At 47.6% G+C, this 13,744-nt stretch overlaps 2 long non-coding RNA genes across 3 annotated transcripts; both read right to left on the bottom strand.

Moving 5' to 3' along the window:
- Positions 1–7,171: 7,171 nt before the first annotated feature.
- LOC136530914 (uncharacterized) lies at positions 7,172–8,424 on the bottom strand. 2 transcript variants are annotated; one of them, XR_010777912.1, is made up of 2 exons: positions 8,402–8,424; positions 7,172–8,046 (listed from the first exon to the last, which is right to left on the bottom strand). It is a non-coding gene; the product is annotated as an uncharacterized lncRNA (long non-coding RNA). The 2 variants fall into 2 exon arrangements; XR_010777911.1 differs by lacking the exon at positions 8,402–8,424 and adding an exon at positions 8,362–8,382.
- A 102-nt stretch (positions 8,425–8,526) lies between these two features.
- LOC136530912 (uncharacterized) lies at positions 8,527–9,551 on the bottom strand. Its single transcript, XR_010777910.1, has 5 exons — positions 9,424–9,551; positions 9,159–9,316; positions 8,949–9,051; positions 8,753–8,853; positions 8,527–8,642 (listed from the first exon to the last, which is right to left on the bottom strand). It is a non-coding gene; the product is annotated as an uncharacterized lncRNA (long non-coding RNA).
- Between the last annotated feature and the right edge of the window lie 4,193 nt (positions 9,552–13,744).

The raw sequence follows: 13,744 nt of genomic DNA, 5'->3' as shown, positions 1-13,744 counted from the left end.
CGGAGCCACGCGTGGCACCGTCGAGCGGCACCACGGTGGTGCCCTTTGGCCCGAGCCCGAGGCGGAGATCATGAGGCGGCGCTTCTCCCGCCCCGACGGCTGGGGTTGACTTCCCCCGCGGCGTCCATGCGACGACCAGCGATGGAGACGGAGCCGGCGGACCCCAGGTAGGAGCTCCTTCCCCTTGTTCGTTCACTCTCTTCCCCTTCCTCGTCGTGAGTTAGGGTTAGGGTTTCGTTAGGTAAGCCGTCTTCCTAGCTCTTCCCCTTCTAGGGTTAGGGTTAGAAACCCTCTCTTTCGATCCGAATTGGATCTTTCTCATCTTCTTTTAAATTGCTACTCTCCCTATCTGAATCTACACATATTGATAGGTAGTAGTACCTCTAGAACGTAGATCAGGGGATAAATAGCTCTTAGATGGGGAACTATTCCTATACCTCGCTCTAGTACAGTTGGGTCCATGGCGCCGTAGCAACATGGACGCCGGTGTCGTGGCAGTACAGAGGCGACGGTGAGGTCGGTGGCGGCTTCCCGTCGCTAACAACACCTTCTCTCTGGATCGGTTCGTTTTAGGGAATGGTCGGTAGGGCGTCAGGTAGCTCAGGGGAACCTCGTACCATGTGCCCCGGCCTCCACCTCCCTTTTATAGTACTGTGCGACGGGGGCCTACCAACTATGAAGCGGTTGGACGCCCCCGATGAGGGCGTGGATCCAAGAACCTAATTAACCATTGGGCCAATTAGTGGAGATCAAACTAACAATATGTGGTTTTCTTGTGGCCACTTGACGAGTGATTAGCACACGGTGGATAACTAACTAGCAGTGCCGGCCCTAAGGGTAGGCCATGAGGTGCGACGGCTGAGGGCCCAAGCGGAGGAGGGGCCCAAGCCCAGGTATACAAACCCTCAGGTCCTATAGTCTATTAGGCATTAGCAAACTAATAAAAAGAGAGACATAGAACAGGCTAGGCGATCCAAAAAGACAACATTGACATTTCTTTTCTAGTTTCCTTTCCCCACGGCCCTCAGGTAGAGAGGAGGCGAGAAGTCACGCTGCACACAACACACTCTGATCGTGAGATCGGGACGTGCGCCTTACACGCGTGGAGCTGGCGAGCCGCGCCGCCGCGAAGAGCTAGAATACCGAAGATACGGACACGGAGCACGAGGAATGCGACCAGACAGGGCTCTACGACGACGACATCTTGATTCTTTGTTTCTTATGAATTGCGATCACCGATTAGTTGTTTAGGCCCAAGGTATTTTTTTCCTTTTTATTTTTAATTCAAATTAATTATCTGTATAGTATTCCAGACTTCTAATACTTTGTACCCATATAGTCATATTTTTCTTCTAATTTACAAGTTAGAATTTTATAATGTTACCTAAAAAACATTTGTCATGGGTGAGAAAAGAAAACAAATATATTATTTTTTAATCTACATTATTCCTCGATAATTATCATGCATCTACAAATATATTCCTTAATCTATATTGTTCCTCGATAATTATCAGACATGTTAAATTAAAAATATGTTATTGAATTTGCTTTCGTTTTGCAAGTAAAATTAGCGTCTATATATTATAAGATTTTATACACGGTTAGATGGGGCGTTACGACGAGATCGCCGGAGGACCCTTAAAATCCTTGGACCGGCACCGCTAACTAGCAGTACCTGTCAGGATCCAGCGTGCAAGCTTAGGTTTCTCTACTGGAGCATGTCCCTCGTGTGATAGTGAGTCGATGACACCGACCGATCCAGCAGTGTGGTCGATCACTCGCTCGCTCGGCGGACCACATGTCGCCCGCCAGGACTGCAACGAGTCCTAGGAACAGTCCATGGACTCATGTTAATGGTGCTGCTTGGTTGTGGGTTCCCTTTTTTTGTGAAAAATAAATAGCGAACGGAGGTCACAAGTCATAGGGCTAGCTGATTCGACCAATCTTCTCGTCAGACACGCAGAGCACAAAGCGAACTAGGGTTACAAGCGGAGTGACCGGTACAGGACGAGATCGTCGTTTGCGTGCCATCCCGCTGGTGTCCCTCGGTCGGATGGACACGGAGCCGTGCTGTCCCCTCCCGCTCCAGGCTCCACCACACGACTAGTTCGGTTTCTGGTGTCCCGGTGCAGCTCACACGGAAGTTTCGCCTCGGAAAGGCGAAACGAAAAGCTCACTCGGAGCTCGAAAGTCTCAGGATTTGACGGCGCAATGGTGGATCAGTGCGGTCAATCGGCCGGGCAGGAGGATCACGTACGGTCGGTCGCCACTGTTACACCTAACACGACCCATGTTCCCGTTGGACTCGGTCGGTCCCTCGCATGTGTGTCGAGGTCTCACCGGGCCGGCCGGACGCTTGGCGTGGTTGGCGTGCAGTGGCGACGGAGCTAGAGAGATGCCCCGGCCAGGAAGCGGCTGGTCGACCGCGTCGGCGTCGCCCGTGCCAGGCGTCGCTCTCCAGGGGTGCCGGCCTGCCGGGCAGCTGCCTGGTGGAGACGGCGACCCACGCCATCCATGCATCCACGCGCGGTCGTCGATCGGGGCCGGGGAGTCCTTCGGTCTCCGGCCACGTGGAGAGAGTGGGTGAATGACTGACTGAACGGTGAATGCATGGGTGACTACGGATCGGATCGGTCGGTCGTTCGGTGCGCTAGAGCTAGCTAGCGTAGCCGTGTAGGCGCGGCATCGTCGCGTGGCTACGTTCGGCGGAGCGCGCGTTGGAATCTGGGCGCGCCGAACCGGGACTCGTCCGGCCGGCTGGATGCTGCCTGGTGCCTGCATGGCATGGGATGGATGGACCGATCGATGGGGCGGTGTTGGATGCGCTCGGTCGGCCTTTTTTTTCGTGGGCGTGTTGGATTCGATCGGTCCGCATGCAGCCCCCACCATGGCCTACACAGCAGCAAGTAGCTATGCTCGTCTATGGGTCGCGGACGCGGCGGAGACACGCGAACTTCATCTACTCGAGGCTATACATCATATGCTCGATCTCGCGCTGGAGAAGAATCAGGAGCTGTATGTGTGTTTTTAGGGCTCGAGAGAGAATCAGGTGTGTCACCCGACATAATCCAGCATCTCTCTTTGTTAACGCATCCTCGACACATGTATGGGGCGTGTGTGTGCGGCCGGGTTCATGAACGTTGTAGCTGAGATGATGCTTGCAAGTAACCACGTTGGTACTACGGTGTACTAGCTAAGCTAGTGCCGCGAATCAAATGGAGCTAGTGCTGCTCCGGCTAATTTACTGAAGTCAAGCAAGCAGCAGCTAGCGCCACCCTCCCGTTCGCGTGCCCTTAAACCCGGCTTGATCCGCTTCTTTTTTCATCGGGAACCGTGTTTTCCTCTCACAAATTCATCCAGATTCATCCAAATTCATCAAGATTCCTCTAAATTCCTCCAAGCGAACGGCACAGTGCAAGCCTAGCTCCTAGAACAGCCCAACATTAGTTCCAAAAGAGACGATCATGGCCCTGTTTGGCATGACTCCAACTCTGGGTGGAGCTGCTCCACTCCAGAACTCCAGATGGAGCTAGCTTTGAGTGGAGTTGGAACTGTCTGATGGAGATAGCTCTGGGTGGAGTTGGAGTTGCAAAAGAGGTGCTCCAAAACTCCACCCCCATTTGCACTACAGCTCCATGGAGTTGGCAGCTCCAAGGAGTTTTGGAGCTGGAGTGTTTGGCTGGAATTTTTGCTGGAGTTACTGGAGTTCTAGAGTGGAGCCATACCAAACAGGCCCTATATATGCGTTTTGATCTTTCCTTATTGTCTCCAAGTAAAACATATGCTCATCTTTCCTTGTCTATGCAAATAAAACATATACATAAGCAGAGTCGCCTGACAACATTACCATCATGTCGCTGTTTCGTGAAACACTCCAATAATCAATTCCACCAGACAATATATAACAGGCTGTCCCAGCTATATGTTTAGATAGGGTGAAAAACTAGCCACCATTCGACCGCATCTAATCAACCTGGTTGAGTACAGCTTCCTAGAAGCAATGCCAGCTGATCAGTCGTAGAGAACGAAAGCGATGAAGCTTTGCTTCTTTCTACCAAAACCAACGTACCCCCTCTCAACCACGAGTCTACGACGACGACTTCCCGGGCCGGCTTTGAGCTCACCGAGAGCACTCACACCCTTAGAGCGTGTTTAGTTGCCCAAATTTGAGAATTTAGACTAATGTAGCACTTTCGTTTTTATTTGGCAAATAGTGTTCAATCGTGGACTAATTAGGCTCAAAACGTTCGTCTCGCAATTTCCAACCAAACTGTGCAATTAGTTTTTTTTCGTCTACATTTAATGCTCCATGCATGTATCGCAAGATTCGATGTGATAGATACTGTAGTATTTTTTTTTTTTGGTGGGAACTAAACACGCTCTTATAAAAAGAGAGAGAGAGAAAGCACTCAAACACATGATTTATTTGCAGCGCCCGTCTCGCTCAACTGCCCTGAAAATCAACTAACTGATGTCACTGAAAATGCTCGTTTAGGGGCAGCGGGGTAGGAGTCGTAGGACGACACAGCACGTACGTAGTAGTACCACTGGTACGCCAAGCAGACTCGATCCGCCCCAGGAGCAAAGATAAATGAAAGTAAGATCGTCGTCGACAACCCTCCCACGAAGCCAAGCTACGTGCATGAGCGTCTCGGATAACCTAATCAATGCTAGCCATCTACACTCCTAACACTAAGCACGCCGCCGTTAAATCAACATGTGTCCAGCTAATCGATTGGACTGACCCGTGAATGAAAAATAAAATACCACACGTAGTATATTTGTATATGCAGATGCTGAGATACATAAATATGTAATAATCCATCTTTGTTGACATGGTAGAGCACAGACGCATACTCTGCCGCTAGCTGCTGCTTAGCTTCTTTGGTGGATCGAGCGGCGCGTGCAGACATCAGCTGATTGAAAGCCACCAGAAAGGCAGCGACGAGGAAACTAACTGACATTCATTCATGAATCATGATCCATCCATCCATCGTTCCGTCCCTTTCGTTCCCGCATTTGCTCCTTGCTTGCCGACCGAGAACTCGTCCCGCAAACAAACCGCAGTTGCTTTCGTGACGGGACACACGGCACCAATCAATCAGGACATAACAAAGGGGGCTTTCGCTTAGGTTAGCTTTGGCTACTCCAACTCGATCACTCTCCAACCCCCAGTCGCCCACGAACGTCTCTGCTCGCTCGCTCAACTGCAATTATATATGTACTCCTCCAACCACGTCACTGCAGCTAACCCCCAGTTTGTGCGTGCCTTTTAAACTGATCTGATGATGGTCGCCTTCCCCCTCCGTCGTCCTTCCCCCTCCGTCGTCGTTGACGAAATGACATGTCCTGATGAAGCATATATACATAAACCGGGCATACAGCAGATTGAGCAAGCATTAAGGACGAGATGGTGCATAGTTAATTAATCATTTGGTTTATAGGAGGTTGGGGGATTCCCCCTAGTAGATAGCTAACGAGAGGCAAGGCGGCCAGTGCACGCATATTCTGGGCGCAAATTGCAGAGGACCGGCTCGTCGTTTGGCCATCGCAGCATTGTACTGTACATGCATATGCATGTCCGTATAGTTGGCCATTTGGCCCGGGCACTATGGGCCGGCCCAACCACGGCACTAAATAGCACGGCCCAGGAACGGCCCGGCCCAACGACCTTCGTGCCGGTGCCTGGCATGGCCTGGCCTTAGTGCCGTGCCTGGGCCGCCATTCTGACCCGTAGTGCCGGCCCGGGCACGGCACGCTATATGGGCCGGCCCAGCAGCGGCACGGCTCGTCACCGTTGGATCTCCGTCCTCGCTCCCATCGGACCGTTGGATCCGGCCGTTGGAATAGGGGGTATAAAACCGCCCGTCCCGGCCGGCCGGCCGCGTCTTGCTTCGTCGCCCTAATTCATTTGCTCTTACTCTCTCGCCTCGCTCTCGGCTCTCCCCCGCAGCGCCATCTTGCCAGCTCCTCTCTCGCCTCGCTCTCCTCTCTCGGCGAGTCGGCGTTGCCACGTCGGCGACTCGCTCTTCTCTCTCGCCTTCGACTTCCTCTCTTCTTCTCGCTCTCCGGTGGCCTCTGGAGCCACCGCTGGCCGGCACTGGCACAATCCCTAACCCTAACCCCAGCTCAATCCCTAACCCTAACCCTTGATCTCGCTTCGCCCTCGACCCCGTTGTCGACCTCACCGGATCCGTCGGTTACCTCACCGGATTCGTCGGTTTCCTCACCTGATTCGTCGGTTTCCTCGCCGGATCCATCCCACGTCGTCAACCTCGCCGGATCTGTGTCTCGTCGACCTCGCCAACGACTCCGGTGCTCCGGCTTTGAAGGTAAGTCGCCGTCGACCTAACCCTTGCTCAATCCCTAACCCTAACCCTCGATCTCTACTAACCCTTGCTCTGTTTTGTTTGAAGCCGTTGAGGGACCGGGGCGCCGACGAGTGGCGATGGCTGGATCCGATGATGAGACGCTTGATCTCTACTAACCCTTGGTCTCTACTAACCCTTGCTCTGTTTTGTTATTTCTTCCTGTGTTTGTGTGATTATGTGATCTATGTGTTTCAATGATCAAGTTAATATCAATTCTCTGTGAACATGTAATTTTGAGTCTTTGATAAGTTCTTTGATATTCTGATATTCTGATGATGAAGTTAAGATTGAGATGATGAAGTTATTGTGATATTCTGATACTTTAAGAACATGTAACTTAAGTTTGAGATGATGAAGTAATTGTCCCTGATATTCTGATCAGTTTGAGATGTTGGGCACTTATAGTGCCAGTGTCGGCACGGGCACTGCTGGGCCGCCATGCCCAGTGGCACGGCACGGCTAAGACCTGATAGTGGCTCCATTCGCTTAGCTGAAAAAACAAGTCAAAACACTGTTCCGGCTGATTTGTTGTGAGAGAAAAAACTGTTTCGACTGAAAAAAGAAGCTGAAAAGTACGGATTATAAGAGAAGCGAACAGGACCAGTGCTATGCCTGGGCCGGTACCTCGGCACGGCGGCACTAACAGGCACGGCACGGCTAGTCTACCGTGCCGTGTAGTGCCGTGCCTGGTCGAGCCGTGTCTGCCGTGCACGTGCTAGTGCTGTGGCGGGCGGCCCGTTTGGCCACCTATACATGTCTGGCAAACACAGCATCTTTGTCTCAGATCTCTCGCGAGTAAAATAACTAGTCCATCACGCGCGCCATCGCGCGCGTCGGCAAATCACCTGGTTAAGGCGCAGGGGAAAAATATGTTTAATCTTTGCATGGAAACAATATTAGGAGTCAAATGTAGATATGCTAGGTAGCAAAAACGAAAGATTGGAGCACAATAATTAGCATACCTTGAGCCGCATCATACTTCACATTCAGATAATCTGTGGTAGTAGGCAATGAGGCAAGAGTTGTTCAAGAAATCTGATATCCCTCACATTCAGTTGAATGACAGCAGAAGAGCATGCTACCTTCCTGCTACAAACCTGACGTATAAAAGGTACTATATCTGTAGACAAATATATCAATGAGAAAACTATTCTATAAAGCAGCTCAAACATCTAGATAAATGCTGATTTATAGTCCAATGAAACAGTAGTGTGGGAAGAGTGAGGAGAGAGCATTGGACTGAAACCAAATGAATCTTGGCAAGGAGACGCAGCTACAAAGTTCAGAATTGTGGGCACAAAGAACATAAGCTAAATCTGCATTTTGCGTCCAACCTAGCAAATGGACAAATATCTTTTTCCCAAACAATTAGGATCAGGAATTAGCACAGCAGCAACGAATACATGTCCATTATGACCCAGAGTGGAGTAATTTAAGAGGAAGTGTAATACTAAAATAGCAGCTAACATCCAAGCTGATGGAAATGATCAATTGGAACCAAACAAGCTAAGAGGATGAGAAAGAAACAAGAAAGAGGGAGTGGTACCTGAGTCTGTGGCTGACAGAGGAAGGCTTAAAAGACACAAAGTCTAGAGTAGCCGTTACCAATGTCCTCCATCTCTGTTGAAGACTGCTTCCTTTTTAGAGGATGGAATTTCTTCAGCAAACCTATTTTCTGTCCTAACACAGTGAAAACTGAATTAATTTTAAACCGACTGGCCCAATCTTCACAGACCATTTTCACTATACATAGATGATGCAAGCAGAACAACGTGGGAATTTGAACCCATATGGCAAAGACTCTTTGTCGTAATCCAAAGACAGAACCTAATAGATTTACGGAGGTAGGGATGGTACATATTGGAATATTCGGGATAAAATATAGCATGCGCCACCACTATACTATTTTGCTAAGTTATAAGAGCTATAAACATATATAACTAATTATGGAAAATATATTTGCAGAAGAATGATGAGAGTATAGGAAAACCATTTAGACCATGTTTGTCTTGTTAAAATCAGAATAATACCGTAGTTATTGAATACTGCTGAGTGCCTGTGCACATCTGCACATGTGTCCCATCCTGCAAACACAAACACAACCCGATAAAGGATCAAAACCATTCAAGTATTAGTTTATCAAGAACACATAGTGAATAACTAAGATCAATCCACCCACCAGCATATCCCCATTTGGAATCCAGTCAAAAAGTGATGGCTTGATCCACTTGCGTTCCCATCTATAGTTTCTTTTTTTTGCTTCTGATTTGGCTATCGATCAGGAATTTTAAACTTCGGTGTCAGTCAAGCTACCATGGACTAAATTTAACAAAATAAAAACGGCAGCGAAGCATATCAGGTATGAGCGTAGGCGAGCCAACCTAACAATATTTGGAACCCAATTAACAACAGAAGGGCAATCCAAGCACTAAACATGATGATCCCACCAACCAGGTGCACCGGAGGTAGCATTTCCAGTACCCTGAACAACGCACAGAAATTTTAGCCAACATCTCCATCAACAAACATAACGCAAAAAACAATCCACCATCTGGAAAACAATTCATCGATACTTACTCCCTGCACATAAATTTTGCTGGCCCCTTGTAGCTACGGCATCTGTAAATCACAGGTGGTCGTCAACTCCAGCACATCTGGTGTGCTCACAAAGCGCACGAAGCTGCAGGCACAAGGCAACGAAACGCCCATGAGAAACCAAACTTTTTGGCACCGCGAACCCATGAATTGCCGGATAAGCCACAATCAGTAGACCTATGAAAGGTGCACCTGCTAAACCACGGGTGCAGTTGCGCGTGCACAGACACTACAACAGCTATCTTCAAAATTCTCACAGTTCAACAGGTACTAATTCCCTGACAATGCAATGGTTCTGGTACAACATTGAGAATTCCCTTTCTCTCTGCTTTTACTTTGTCAACCCTCAACTGGTGGCACAACAAAAGAGAACTTGAGAATGGCGCAGAAAGATCTTTTTGAAGTGGTACTGTACTTTTCGAGAAATAAGGATTTCAAGAAAATATCAAAAGAGAACCTGGTGATTTTTGGCATGAACACCAAATCCTAGAGGTTTGGTAACCTCTTCAATGGTTCGTACAGTTTCTTTCAATGACTGTACATGGCAAACGTATTTAGAAATGGTTCCTGGTTCATTCCCATGGACAAAAAAATGGAGCAGCACTTAGTTAATAATGTAGAGCAAATAAATCACCTTGTAGCACAAACACGTTGTTTAAAAGACCACTTCCGATATCTTTATTACAAAGAAAAAGCACAAATACGTTGTTTAAAAGAAATAAAATATGAGAAGCTTAAAACAACCCATTCTCTCATTATAACAGAAATAGCATGATTCCAGCAGGTTTTTTTTTTGAGGAAGCATGTTTCCCTGCGCGCGAGTGCAAAGGAGCACGGAATGCTCTAACAAACAATCTGGCACGTGCAGATGCAATCCTATTAGAGTAAATAGGCAAAATCATCTGTATTGACCTGCTCTTTAAAAAAATGGAGATATAACAGGGCACCTTTATTTTCTTGATTGCAGACACATAGGCACGACGGCATGCTTCGCTTAATTTCCTGTTGACACATTTCGTAACGGCACTATGAGGTGGGAAACAATTTGAGCAGGTGCAAGAAGAGGTGATGTGCTTCCTGTCATTTGATCTCTGATTGAGAACCATTCCAGCCTATGCCCCTGGACAGATGACAACTAATTTGTAAAAAGTTCAATAGTACTACAGGCTAGATGCTGAAAGGTACAAACATGGCACCAAGAGAACCGAATGGTCAACTGAGCCAGCAATTCACTACAATGAATCCATTACAATAAGAGAAACAGAAATAATATATCAAATAAAAGTAGGTTCAGAAATGGGAAAAAATGGCATCATTTGATCTCTTGTGGTTAGGCAGAACGGCAAGCACCGATAATACAATCGTTTGCAAGGCCGAAAAGGAAGCTGCAATAGATCGACCCTAGAGAATTGATGAGGTACGATAAATAAACAGATAGCAATACATATATGTGCATGAATAGATCATCAGCATATATTCTCAACTTATATGAAAATTGTTGCCGACGTGGCTAGGCTGGCTGGTGGGGAACGTTGTGTTCCCAAAAGAAGAGAGGAATGCCCTGGGAGATCATCAGCCTATATTCCCAACTTATATGAGAGTTCAATCTGATCACAAGATATGGAGCACAAAACATTTCCATGTGAACAGCATCAGGCTATATTCCCAACTTATATAAGAATTCATTTTGATTACAGGCTATGGAGTAAAGAAAAATTTGCATCACCTGCATCAAACATCAGGGGGGAAACAAAGGTATAAAGGAGGATGTAGGGGAGGAGGCATGGGGCAGAGGAAGAGGAGAAGAGGATGAGCTGGCCACAGAGTTGACCGCCAAGGTGCGCTGCCGCCGGTAGGGGTAGCCACGGACATGAGTCGAGCAGCGCACGTGGCACAGAGAGAGAGAGAGAGAGAGAGAGAGAGAGAGAGAGAGAGAGAGAGAGAGAGAGAGAGAGAGAGAGAGAGAGAGAGAGAGAGAGATGCACGTGCGGCTGGGGGAGAGGTGAGTGGATAGCGGCCGCTGGCCTGTGGCAGCGCTCACCGCCGGGTCCTGGCCATGGCAGTGCGCCCACCGTCCATTTCCCGAAGAAGTTATTGTAGGACATGCGGATCGGCAAAAAGGTGTGTAAATCAACAAATTATTAACGAAAAAGTAAATATGAAATGTAACAGAATGGTACAATGAGTACAGATCAACTACCTATTCAGTGTGAGCTTACTGGCAGATGATGCATTGATGATTTGGTGCTCAAGATTTCATTCCATAGCCTACTGGGTGGGGTATCCTTTTTGTCATTTGAACAAATGGATAAGAATGTTGAATGTAGCCATGTAAAGCAAAGATAAAGGTTCGTTGGTTTCTCATTAACCTATGGAGGGTACCCTTTTTTTGCCATTTTGCTATAGAGCAGCAGCTACTTAGCAATGAGCAGATCATCATTCCAATTTCATGACTGAGGAAGGGAAACCTAAAAAATGGAAACAAATCTTGTATTGAATGTTATATTTCTTGGCATGGCATACTATAGAACCTATGGATATCAGGTTCATATATTAGAAATGTGCCGAATCATTAACTCAGAAGTCAGAATACAAATGTGGGAAAAACTGAATTAATAATGCAGTTTCTGCAAATGAAACTATGACGCAACAAAATATTAAATGAATTGGAACATACGGATGAAAATCGAAATGCTAGTGATCGTTAAATTTGCACTATCTTTGAGAAGCATACATGGAAATCAAATAGGTAGCAGAGCAACTAAGGAGATCTAAGTAAACAGTTCAGAACTATGAATGTAACTGTGATACTAAGGGAAATTAGGTGGCACGCTGTTCGTGCAACAGTGTATGTTCAGGATGCAAATTAAGGGACGTAATATTATTTTGGAAGACAAAGATGCATATTCAGTAACTATAGGTTGGACATGTCGCTTTGTGGTGCTTCTGTAACTGTAGATATAATGTACCTATAATTCAAGCTGATCCCTACCACTGAGCAAAGATTTTAGTATTCCCAAGCTAATTCCGGTGAATATAGCAAACAATGTATGTACAGTTAGTTGGAAGCAGAGATTGGAGATTGGGTCACGTGGAATGTTCAGAAATGATTTCAGTTAGCAGGCGCCACACCAACCTAAGGGCAGAATTCTAAATAGTAGAAATTAAATTCAAATATCCTTTGTATTAGCGGTTGGCTGGTTTAGAACTAATTTTGATAGACCTGTACTGAGATGAAATCTACCTGTGAATCAGAGCCTTAATGGCGGAACTAATTTGAAGAGAATAGAAGCAACCATGCAAGAAGGAGAGGAGGCGGCGGCTTACTTGGCGATGCGAATAATGGTGGCTGGGTTGCTCTGGGTTCCTAAATGAAAGAGTTGGTACTGGATACACAGCCGGTCCAAACTCTGAACATTTCTGTAAAGCCATGCTGCACCAACCTTTCGCTATTTTCAGATCAATTTTACCACGTTGGACAACCTTAATAGTAAACAGAGCAATATGAGGAGCCAGATGCATCACAAATGTATGCAAACCAGAACCTGCATTTAAAATTCGAAATCAGCAGGCTCGAAAATAACTATTTTTCTCTGCTGTAGCAATAGGAATTCCAAGTTTACATGTTCTATTTTCCAACTTTAAAAGCTTGAATTGTAGGCATTAAAATCCAGATAACAAATAGACCATGCTTAGCAAAGAATGAAAGAACCAGAAACTGTTTCCAAATAATATTTAAGTAACGAACAAGAGAAAAGATGGTACTCTCTTCTTCTCCAAGACATTGAAACAGATACACTCTAATAAGAAAGGACAATCGAATACTCAATACTAAACTACTAATCAGGTAACAACGGTTAGAGTACCTATGCCTGATGCGCAAGGTTGAGCAAGGGGAATGCACATGAGGTGATTATGAATCATTAACAAAGGAAAAATAATTTTTACCCTGGTGTCTGTGCATGAGGCAAAGCATGGATGGGTTGGCCCCTGCCTGAACATCCGTTCTTTAGTTGCTCACACACCTAGGCTGCCAATACATGAGATTACAACTTGGTTAGGCATTTAATCGAACATCCAAACTACAGGCAATAGAAAGCTAGCAGTACAGAGTAACAAACATAGGGAACATTTCATACGTAAAGGTGACGAAGCTAGAGGGACTTCTCCCCCAAATCCACAATAATCCCCATCACAGCAATCTTGTTTGTTGTATGCCTCCCCTTTGTCAAACAATCACAGTTTGTGCAGGGGCTGCGCCGAGACAGGCACAGCCTGGGGCTGGCCAGGGCGCCGCGCGGGAAGGGAGGGCAGTACGCGGTCAACGAAACCTTCGATGACAGGGACAGACACCAGAAGTGGGCAGCGCCGTGCGTGCTGGCCGAGCCTCCACCATCTCTCGCTCAATCGCTCGCGCAAAGGGGAATATGGAAGGAGAGAGGATCTTGGGGAGAAGCCAAGAGAAAGAAGAGGAGAAGAAGAGGGTGCACCTCACTGCACAACCGAGCTGAGCCGCCGCCGCCGCTGCCTCCGGCGAGTACCGAGGCCGTGGAGCAGAGGAAGTTAGGGTTTCTTCGACCACAGGAACACACGTCTGTAGGAGGCCACGCCGGGATAGCGAGGGGTGGGTCGCGGCCACGGTGGTGGCCGGCGCGCCGTGCCGGGGGGCGCGCTACGCCGTGCGCGCAGTGCGGGGAGCGGCGCCAGCCGGGACGAGGATGCGCAGCCGTGCCGGAGGAGGGCACCATCGGCGCGCCGCCACCCCGGCCGCGCCGTCC

This window comes from Miscanthus floridulus, unplaced genomic scaffold, assembly GCF_019320115.1.
Source record: "Miscanthus floridulus cultivar M001 unplaced genomic scaffold, ASM1932011v1 fs_232_1_2, whole genome shotgun sequence".
Classification (NCBI taxonomy): domain Eukaryota; kingdom Viridiplantae; phylum Streptophyta; class Magnoliopsida; order Poales; family Poaceae; genus Miscanthus; species Miscanthus floridulus.
This window is presented reverse-complemented; position numbering and strand designations above follow the sequence as displayed.